The sequence below is a fragment of the Podarcis melisellensis genome (assembly GCF_964234715.1).
Source record: "Podarcis melisellensis genome assembly, chromosome: 9".
Lineage (NCBI taxonomy): Eukaryota > Metazoa > Chordata > Lepidosauria > Squamata > Lacertidae > Podarcis > Podarcis melisellensis.
In genome coordinates this window covers 18,170,926-18,181,946 of record NC_138541.1, presented here as the reverse complement: position 1 = coordinate 18,181,946, position 11,021 = coordinate 18,170,926, and positions in this window count along the sequence as shown.

The window sequence follows — 11,021 nt, the reverse complement described above, 5'->3', positions numbered from 1 at the left end:
CACACACACACACACACACACCTAATTTTAAGAGTGGGGCAAGACAGACCTAGTTTCATTTCTATTTCTTATACTGCGTTTGGGTTACAGAGCCCTGTTTTGGGAAAGGCGCAATTGTTGCTATCAGTTTGACAGGGCAGGCCCAAACCTTTAGCGGGAGGAAGGGGAGCCAAAGGTCCTTCAGATATTGTGGAGCTCCCATCAGTCCTAGCCAGCATGGCCAATAGTCAGAAATGCTAAGAACTGGAGTAACATCTGCTGGGACAGAGGTTTCCCACTGCTGCTTTCATTATTGACATTTGCACTTGTTTTGAGGACTGGGGAATTAAGGTATTGATGGAGGCCTCACAGCCTCCTTCACATGATAGGTAGCAGCTGCCAGATACAGTTGTGCACCCAGGGGTTTGTGAAACCAGCCCCTGTCAAGGGCACAAGTCCAGGCGTATAGCTCTTTGCCAGGGGCGCCAATACAACTACTTGCCATGGGCACAAGTTATCCTAGGGTTGCCACCTTAGTTCTGGCAGAATAAAGGACAGGACTGGGGCGGATTGCAGGGTGATTTTTTTCGCCACCTGGTGCTGAAATGACTTCAAAGCAATCCATTGCAGTCTAACAGGATGGCCTGCTCTGGAATTTGTCGGTCACAAACACACACAAACACATGAATTTGTAAATCTGTCTGTGCTTTGCAACCCAGAGCTTAAATACATTTCATACACATGCAGTACTGTACAGCAATATATGCAGGCTAGGGCAAACAAACAAACAAACTAATGGGGGAGACATATTTTTCTCTTATTTTACTTGAAGAAGAAGAGTGGGTAACTTTCAGGCTCCTGGGATTTGCTTTGCTTTTCACTAGAACTCTGAGATCCACCATCCTAAGCCAAGTGCAAAATAGTGATTGTGGAGAATATACACTTCCCAGGCTTCTTTGGGGGGAGTTGTGGACGTTACATGCATGGTGTGTATGAGCCTAAGTGTATATTCTTCTCAGTCACTTTCTTGCACTTGGCCTTGTGCCACATTTGTTACGTTTGCATTAAGGAATAATGTGCCTTTGAGCACATGTTACATTGAGGAATTTGTTTTCAGGGGCAGAGCTGAGCCCACAAACCAGTCACAAGCAACACACACAAAATCATTCCTGACACATACTCAACTTTCTTCACCTCAGTTGACTAAAATACAGCCCGAGTCCTTTAAAAGAGGCCCCATGGATACAGAGTACAGTGGTACCTCAGGTTACAGACGCTTCAGGTTACAGACACTTCAGGTTACAGACTCCACTAACCCAGAAATAGTACCTCAGGTTAAGAACTTTGCTTCAGGATGAGAACAGAAATTGCGTGGCGGCAGCGCAGCGGGAGGCCCCATTAGCAAAAGTGGTACCTCAGGTTAAGAACAGTTTCAGGTTAAGAACGGACCTCCAGAACGAATTAAGTTCTTAACCTGAGGTACCACTGTGCACATGTTCCATGGGGCCTCTTTTAAAAGACTCACCCTGTTGTTGTTGTTGTTAAACAATTGTCAGAAACCATTGTTGATCTGTTGCAAATCACCCAGGGATCTGTCAGTAGATCAGCCTTCTGCCCAACTTCTGAAGATTAGCAGCTTTCAGGTTCAGTGAATCTCCAGAGGAAAGGGGTTTTCCTGAATGTATTTACATGTACTTTTGGCCCCATCTTACCCATTTGCAAATATGTTGTTTCCACACTTTTGTACACACACACCCCACCTGAAATCTTTTTATCAACAGTGGTTAAGAAATATTTTAAGTAAACACTAATTTACAAAGCTGCACCTCGCTGCTCATGTTCTCATAGAGCTCCACTGTCAGCAACTCCCTGCATAACAACATCGCTTTAGGGTAGGAAAAGGCAATAAAAACTCTGATCTCCCGACAACAAATATTAAAATGTACAGGAGTCGCACAGAGAACTATATGCACCCCTCCCAAGCCAAAGGGCTTAATTGAGAGGCAGAACCACAAAATAATAATGTATAGGCATTTATGATTTTCTCCAAAAAAGATTGCGAGACGAGATAATGTGATTTACATAGTCTGCGAATGTCTTACAATCTTTAATGCACCTACATTTCTTACTGTATAATATTATTCTTTTTAAAGAAAAGTTGTCACATGCAGTTTGCATGGCCTCTGATAGCCAAATACCGGTACATCGGGAAGACGAACATGGTGGGTAGCCGATTGCGCAGTGGAGGCCAATAAGGAAGAAAGTGGGTGCTTGGACGGCAGAGGCTGGCAGAGGCCACAGAATCCGCAAACAGAAGGAGGAGATTCCAAGAAGATTGGAAGAAATTTAAGGACTATTTAGCAAAATATTCTAAGATAACATAAGTAGTACCATTTGTGAGTACCAAATTGGCTTAGGAGTTATATGTTTTAAATTGTATAATATTATGGATATAAGTGAATAGGATAAGAAAGAAATATGTTAATTGGTCAAGTTAATTTTATTGGAAAACTGCTACAATGAGTTATCTGGAAACTCAGCTTGAGGGATTTGAGGAAGTCATTCAATAATGGTAATAAAAATATGATTATAATAGTTAGGATAGATGTATGTTTATTTTTTTATATTGTAATGTTTTTTTCTTTTTTGCTGTTTATGTTTGTTACAAATTTGGAAAACCAATTAAAAAAATTGGGGGGAGGGAAGAGCGCCATGGAGTAGGCAGCAGAGGTTGGCAAGGGTGTGGTGAGCCAGGAGCCTTGCAAAACCCAACTATTCTCTGAAGTGGTGTTGCCCTCTCCACAGAAAAAGCCAAACCCCTCTTGGGAGCAGTGCCTATCCGCTCTTGCTGGAGTGACGTTAACAGGAGAGAGACGCTGCTTCAGAGAGTGGTTTGGCTGGTGCAGCTGCAGGGACAGGAGATGGAAAAGAACCATGAAAAGAAAGCCTTCGACAACAGGAGGTTTGAAGGAGAAATGTGGGTGGGGGGAGCTTGAAGGTACTCTCTCACCCCCATCAGCTGATGGGTGTTGAGAGTGGGCCTTTCTCAAGGCTTGCAAATGTTCCCTCCCCACCCCCTATTTATCTTTCAACCCCCTGCAGAGGTTTGAAGTTAAAGCATGGAGGTGGATATTTGAAGGCTTTGCAACCATCTGCCCATCAGGTGATGGGCAGATGGGAGCTTTCTTCCATCTTTTTCAAAACCCCACAGAGCTTTGAAAAGCCTTTGCAAACATCTCCACTTGTTTGTAAGGGATGGGAAGGGCTGGTTTGGTGCGAGCTGTTAGGGAAGTGGAAGTTCGACGAAGTATAATCAGGTTAGGCAGGGGTGGTGAGCAACGTGGGTAGGGGCAGTTGTCCCTAATATTCAAATAATACTCCTTCAAAGGAGAAATAAGTACTAAAAGGGGTATTCCTAGCAGATTAACACACTGCATAGAGATTCTAATTTAATATTTGCATTTATAATAATTATTGACTCCAAAGTGTTTACTAAGAGCAGCAACAGGACTCTCCTCAACCCTCAATTATACTGCTAAAGTGAAAACAGCTTGGAGCAACCAGGAGTCTTATTTTTCTGTGGAAGAACTGTGAATTGTGTTTATTTCTGACACTCACAACTGATTCCTGGGCTCATAATTTTTTAATTCTACGTCTATGTCTTTTGCACCAGGCTCCAGCTGGTGTATTTTGGGGTTGTAGTAAAAGACAAAGTAGATCCTACAAGCCAGAGACCTGCCTGTTCCTAGCTTAAATTGTACTCATGCAGATGCCACAACAATGAATATAATGAAGTGTCTGCAAGCCTCCCCAAAAGAGTTCATCCAAGGTCAACCAGAGTCTTGGGATACTTTGGAATGCAATGGGAATGTCTATTATCCACACCTGCACATCATAGGTGTGGAAGAATTTTTTGTCTTATTAATTTGCACCTTAGGGAAAATATCCTGACATTGAGCATTTATTTATTGGTCTTTATATTTTCTGTTGATGTTGCCAGGGAGCTTTTGCAATGAACATGTCAGTAATCTGGTTCTACAGCCAGAATAATCACTGTTTGCATGGTCCAATGAAGAAATTCTGTGGAAGATGCAATGATGTCCAGCCCAAACTCTAGAGACATAGAAGGGAATCAGTCACTAAGAAGAAACGCCCTGTGCGACTCTCTGTCTCCCCCAAATGCTTTTTACATGTGACAAAACTACAGAGCACATGGAGTTCTAACTTTCCCCAGCTGTTATAGTGGTGCCTTCCCCCTCCCCCAAAAAAGCAACCTCTTATGTCAGGAGCAGAGAAAGACTGGGGCTTCTTTTACTATGGGACGCAGGTGGCGCTGTGGTCTAAACTACTGAGCCTCTTGGGCTTGCTGATCAGAAGGTCAGCAGTTCGAATCCCCAAGATGGGGTGAGCTCCCGTTGTTCTGTCATAGCTCCTGCCAACCTAGCAGCTCGAAAGCATACCAGTGCAAGTAGATAAATAGGTACTGCTGCGGCAGGAAGGTAAATGGTGTTTCCATGCGCTGCCCTGATTTTGGTGTTCTGTTGCACCAGAACTGGCTTAGTCATGCTGGCCACATGACCTGGAGAAACTGTCTGTTGACAAACGCCGGCTCCCTCGGCCTGTAAAGTGAGATGAGTGCCACAACCCCAGAGTCGTCTGGGACTGGACTTAACTGTCAGGGGTCCTTTACCTTTTTTCTTTTCTTTTACTGTATAGTCTCCATGTCTTTGGTCTCTTCAGAAAATGCAACTTCCAGGGGATAATATTGAGGTGTGTTAGTTAACCTAGATACAGGTTGCATGTGTGCTAAAAGAATCTTAGCCACTCCCCCCCTCTTTTTTACTCATACTGGTTTGCACATAGGAATGGGGGGGAGGGGAGTGGAATCTGATGAAGGCTGCATTTTAAGTTGAATCTATTGACCTTGCAGTTTCTAAAACAATATGAGAACCAAAATCCTTTGAAAGTTGCACATGTCTGAATTTTGCAATGCAGTTCTCCAATAAAAGACTGCTTCCAAAAGGGCATGTATTAACAAAAAGTATGCATCGAAATCAACATACCAATGAAAAAAATATAAGCATGCATTATACTATGTGAAACTGCAAAAATGTGTGCCTTAAACGCATTTCTGCATGCAGTTTTGGCTATTTGGATAAATTTACACTAAAACGCTGAAGAGTTTTCATGGCCATTTATTTTAAAAAGGAAATCTGCAAATTGCCAAAGAAATGTGGAGAGCACAGCCCCGCAAAATGGGATGTCCCAATTTAATTGGGGCAGTTGAGGGGTATATTCTAACAGCATAGGAAGCTAAATTATGGCAAGTCAGACCACTGGTATATGTGGCTCAATAATGTGAGCATGGACAGAAAGCAGCTCTCTAGGATTTCAAACAAGGGTCTGTCTAGAAATTGAACCTTGGCTTTTTGCATTCTACAGCTCTTCCACAAGGATGGAAGGAACACAGTGTAATGTGTGAACACTTCTCTGTTGTGCAGCTGCATCCCAAGTCATAAGACAGGCCCTCGGCAGAATTACGGTGAAAAGAATTGTTGCAGTTTTGCTCTATGTGTATTGAAAATAGTTCTGTTTTAGCATCCAGGAGCATACTATTGTTTTGGCTGGCTCTGTGTTTTGGCTTTTTTGTTCTACACCTGTGTGTGTGTGTGTGTGTGTGTGTGTGTGTGTCTATCTGCATTAATAAATCATGAAAACATAATGGACAAATGGTTACCAGATGTCTTTCCCATATAGGCCTATGGAGAGAGCCAATGTCACTAACTAAAAACAAAACAGAAGCGATGCCCTTCCATTGCTGACCTTTCTCTACACGAAGCTTAATTACAGAGGGAGGAATTGTAGATTGTCTCTCCACTAACGCAAAAGGATTGCTTGAAACTATGAGCGGTAAAAGCAGTAACATTGCACCAGGATTATAAGCTTGTGGGGGCCAATCCTGATGATTGACAGAACTGCTGTGCGAAAGGAGGGAGGTCACCACCAAATGAATAAATGGATCATGAGCTGTTTTATTTATTTATTGTGAGATTTTATGGAGGCTTTGTTAACCTGGAAAGAATTTTTAGAATGATTGGCATACTGCAGCCCAGCCCTTGGTCTCCAGAGCCTTCTCTTGTTTTGTATCCATATGATTCCATCGTCATCATCTTTTGCCTACCCTATCTCGTTGAAGACTAGCCCTATCTCCGCACTTTCTTAGAATCATAGAATTGTAGAGTTGGAAGGGACCCCAAGGGTCAATTATTTCACCCCCTGCAATTCAGGAATCTTAGCTAAAGCATCCAAGACAGATAGCCATCCAATCTCTGCTTATAAACTTTCAATGAAGGAGAGTCCACAACCTCCCACTGTTGAACAGCTCTCACTGTCAGAAAGGTCTTCCTGTTTAGTTGGAATCTCCTTTCTTGTAACTAGAAGCTATTAGTTCGGGTCCTACCCTCCACACCAGGAGAAAACAAGCTTGTTCCCTCTTCCATGTGACAGCCCTTGAGATATTGATGATGACTATCCTACCTCCACTCACTCTTCTCAATTCCAGGCTAAACATAAACAGCTCCTTCAACTGTTCCTCATAAGGCTTGGTTTCTAGACTTGCTTGTGAGCTTGTTCATATTTCACCACCAACTTCTTTCTTGAATGCTTAGACTTAAGAGTTCAGATGCTCCAAGCCAGGGGCAAGGAATCATTTGGACTCCACGAGTCAGATCCTCATCAGGATTAACTTTGCAGGCCAAATGTGACTGGTGGGCAGGGTTGCTCACCTGTCATCACCTGGAGTCACAATGACGTTAGGTGTAAGGTGTGGCAAATCTCTCAAAGATGGGACTGAGGTACTGTGAATTGATTTTTGGTGTTTTTAAACTTAGTCCCTGTCGATAACACATGAGAGGTTTTTTGTATGTGGTAGTATTCACTAATATCCAGCAGCAAGAACTCTTGATAATGTGAAAGAAAAGCTTGTGACTACTTATCCCTCAGCTAATGGATCACAATAAGGATGTGGCATGTGCGATACTATCTCTCACCCTACAGTCCTCATGCCATCTGTCACTTAGATCTGTGGATGGAGATCCATTGATGGGGCCACATTCCCCTGCAGTAAAGCATGCTGTGACTAAATCTTGCGTTTTCTGTGTTGCGCAACCCTTAAAAGTGAAGCAAACTCCATCATTCTGCAAAGTCCATTCCACACAATATAGAAATTTAGTATTGTGACATTTACCTTTTGGAATCCCCTCCCATTAAATATCAGACAGGCACTGTCTCTGCTGTTTTTTTCACCACCTACCAAAGACACCCCCCCCCAGGAGAGATCTTTCCTAGTCTGCATCTGTATTTGAATTGTTTTTAGACATCTTTGGATCTTATTATTATTTTTGTGTTTCCTGCCCTGGGCTCCTTTCATCACATTATCAGAGTTTGCTGGAAATTTTTCTCCCTGCTCCCCCACCAGCCTTCTGAAATTAGTCTACTTTATTTCTGCTGCTTTTAATTCTTGTGGGTTTTTATGTTTTAATACCATGATCTGTTTTGTATGCTATTTTCTATTTCTGTCCATCATACTCAGAATGTGTTCTCGGACAGTAGAGTGGTTTATACATCCTGCAATAAATGAATAAATGAAAGAAAGCTCACCCCACCTTCTGATTGAGTTGGCCTCATGCCCCATGGACTCAAGTCAGAAACATTTGGCTTGCATTCTACTGGTGGCACCAGTCAGAAGGCATGTCCCTTAGGCACATGTGGCCTGAGACGGCACCATTCCCAGGTGCCCCATCTCATAAGGAACCTGAGATTGTCACATTCCCAAAGCTTTAAAAAAGGTTTGGCACAGCGAGTGCCAAGTCAAGGAAGCTCTGGTGCCTCTGCTGCTCATACCCACCACACCCAGAATTTTAATTCAGGATGAAAAGAGCCCTTAGTGATCTGAATCCCAAAACAGAAACAAATAAACAAATGAGACACTCCCATGGTTAACATTTCAAATATAGAAATCATCGTTCATGTCTTGCCAGAGAGTTAATAGCCAGCGTCATTATTCGTTTGTAGAGATGAAATACTGTATGTGAAGGCAAATCAGAGGCAGGAAGGAAATCAACCGGTTCCTGTATCACTCTTTGCTGACATCTTAGTTACTTTGATAATCCTAAAAGCGTGATCCTAAGGGTGTTTACTTCTCCCAAATGAGAGGTGATGGGTAGCTCATTTTTTTAATGCAGCAACAGGAGGTCAAAATAATGAGAGGATCAGGGAAGATCTATTTTCAGGTTTTTCTTATCTGGAGGAGGGGAGATGGAGGCCCTGTATATTTTCTCTGTCGGTAGATTGGCCACCTGGGGAAGAATTAAGACACCTAATTAGGCAGCCCCTTTCCTCTCGGGTCTGGGTTGGTTCATATGGGAAATTTGAGCTCTTTATGGCATCTGATGCTGGTCCTCTCCCTCTTCTGTTCGAAAGGAGTATTTCCCAGGAGGGAAGGATTGAAAATAGAATATCTTGGTGTAGATTGAAGCAGTGCAGCCATTCTTTCTTCCCAGAAGTCAACACTCTGTGGCCCTTTGTGGGAGCAAGATTTATGTGAGCAGCTCCTGCACAGGTAAGATAACATTTAAAAGTCCCCCCCCTCATTGCCACCTATAGCCCAGTTGTAGAGGATCTACTCTGCATGCAGAAGGTTTCCACAACTCCAGGCAGCACTGGGAATTCTCCCCATCTTAAACCCTGGAAAGCCACTGCCAGTCAATGCTGAGGTAGACAGACCAATGCTGTGACTAGCTATTAATACATTTATATTCCAGACTTCCTCCTAATGGAGCCCAGGGCGGCCAACACACAATGAACCAATCAATACATCTAAAAACAATTCCAGTACAGGTGCAGACTGGGAAAGATATGAGGCATAAGGCAGCCTTCCTTTGTTCATATGCTGCATGTATAGACCAGGCCTTGCTACATTAATGTGAGAAAACTAGATTTCCCTCGTACAAGGGGAAAGACACTTACCCATGGAAATCTGAATGAATGGAAGTACAAAGCTTTTCATGTACAGTCATACCTTGGCTGACGAACGCCTTGCAACTTGAAAGTTTTGGCTCCCAAACGCCGCAAACCCAGAAGTGAGTGTTCCAGTTTGCAAACGTTCTTTGGAACCCGAACGTCTGACATGGCTTCCACGGCTTCTGATTGAGTGCAGGAAGCTCCTACAGCCAATTGGAAGCCTGGCCTTGGTTTTTGAACTTTTCGGAAGTCAAACCAAGGTACAACTGTATTATTCAATGCAAGTCAGCATGGTAGAGAGGGCAAGGCCAAACCTCAAATGTTCCCAGAAGTCCTCTGGGCAGTAAGCACATAAAACAGGTCAAGGTGGAGAAGCAGAGTAGACAAAGCTAATAAGGAGTAGACAGGTGGGTGAGAAACATCACATGTAGAGCCAAGACTTGCAAGTGTACATGAAGGAATCCCAAGGCTGGAACATCTTTTCTGACAGGAGCTTATTTGAATGATCAAGCATCTGTCAAAGGGCTGTATCTTCCAGGCCATGATAGCTCTGTTATATAAATATTTTAAAAGTTATTATTGCCCTCAATCTTGTATGATTCGAAATGTCTCTTGCCAGACATTAATGTAAGTGTATTCTTGGATATTTCGGCTTGGACCGAATACATACATTCATAACTTGATAGCTGCCACATTAAGTGCTGGCTTGCATGTCTGAATGGGCTGTTAATTACATACTCGGCATCAGAGATAAAAGTGTTTCTATCACCTCAAATGAAATGCTTTTGGGTGGAGCCAGTTTGCACAATTTCAGCAGCCCACTGTCCAATCCATAAAAATCAAGTATGTTATGTTCCTTGGCTCACCGTGCTTAGACATTTCAGCTCCCCATTCTCCTTTCTTGTCCACTTCCCTGTGCTTAACATACATGCTAAGTAGGGTTTGTTTGTTTGTTTGTTTGTTTGTTTGTTTGTTAACTGGGAGGCTTGGAACCAATGCTTGAGATTGGTTCTTCACTAGACAGATTGTTACTGAGCACGAGATCAATAGCCTTCAACCTTTACCAACTCAGGACCCACCTTTAACCCAAACATACATTGGGGGGCCCTCAGTTTTTAATCTTTTATCATATATTTGTATGGTGGCAGTGCTGCTGTTAAGACCAACATTAGATCAGACTTTGACCTGGTAGCAGATCCCGACCCACCAGTTGCAGCCCAATGCACTAGACAAAACATCTCTTTCCCTTAAGTAGTTTCCCTACCTCTAGGTGCTTGATTCACATGTTTGCTGGCATGGACATTAGCAGCTGGTTTATCTATGTGAAGAATTGCTCAAGCAACTAGATGGCAAAGCCTGTCGTGGACTGCCTCTGATTCTTTGACATCATTTTGCATTAGAAGGCATACGGTTTAACTTTAAAATCTTGGTCAACCTGTCTGAAAAATAAGTTTCAAAAGTTAATGGGCATCTTTAGAGAGAGAAGTGGGGGAACCCCCAACTTATCAGCAGTAGCAATGCTGGTGAACAGTAGTTACTTTGAAAGCCGCTCCGCTGATGACATCTAGTGGCCACGTAATTTCAAAGTATATTTGACCTACTTTGAGCAGGCATAAAATATGCCTAATTGAAGAGGAATCTAGAGCTACTTTTCCACTTTCCTTTTGCCATTTGCAAAGGCAAACAAACATTTACAAAGGTATGGATAGTTGGTCTAATGGACCTAGGAGCAACTGTACATAGGAATGTTCGTGTGTAAGAGGGAGGGAGGGGCATCACAACATTGCAAATCGAACTCTAATCGTCTTCAATTGTGAAAGTTTTAGGATTAGGCTTCCTACTACATTGCAACCTGTAAAAATCTCAAGACAAGTTGTGTCCTCCACTGGAAGCACAGGTATAAGGGAAGGATCACAGGTAAGTGGTGGAGCACCCCAAGTTTCTGGGTGGGGACATAGGTATTCCATTCTCAGTAAGGACTGTACAAAGGTTGCCTCCGTACAGATCAGCAAAAGATATAT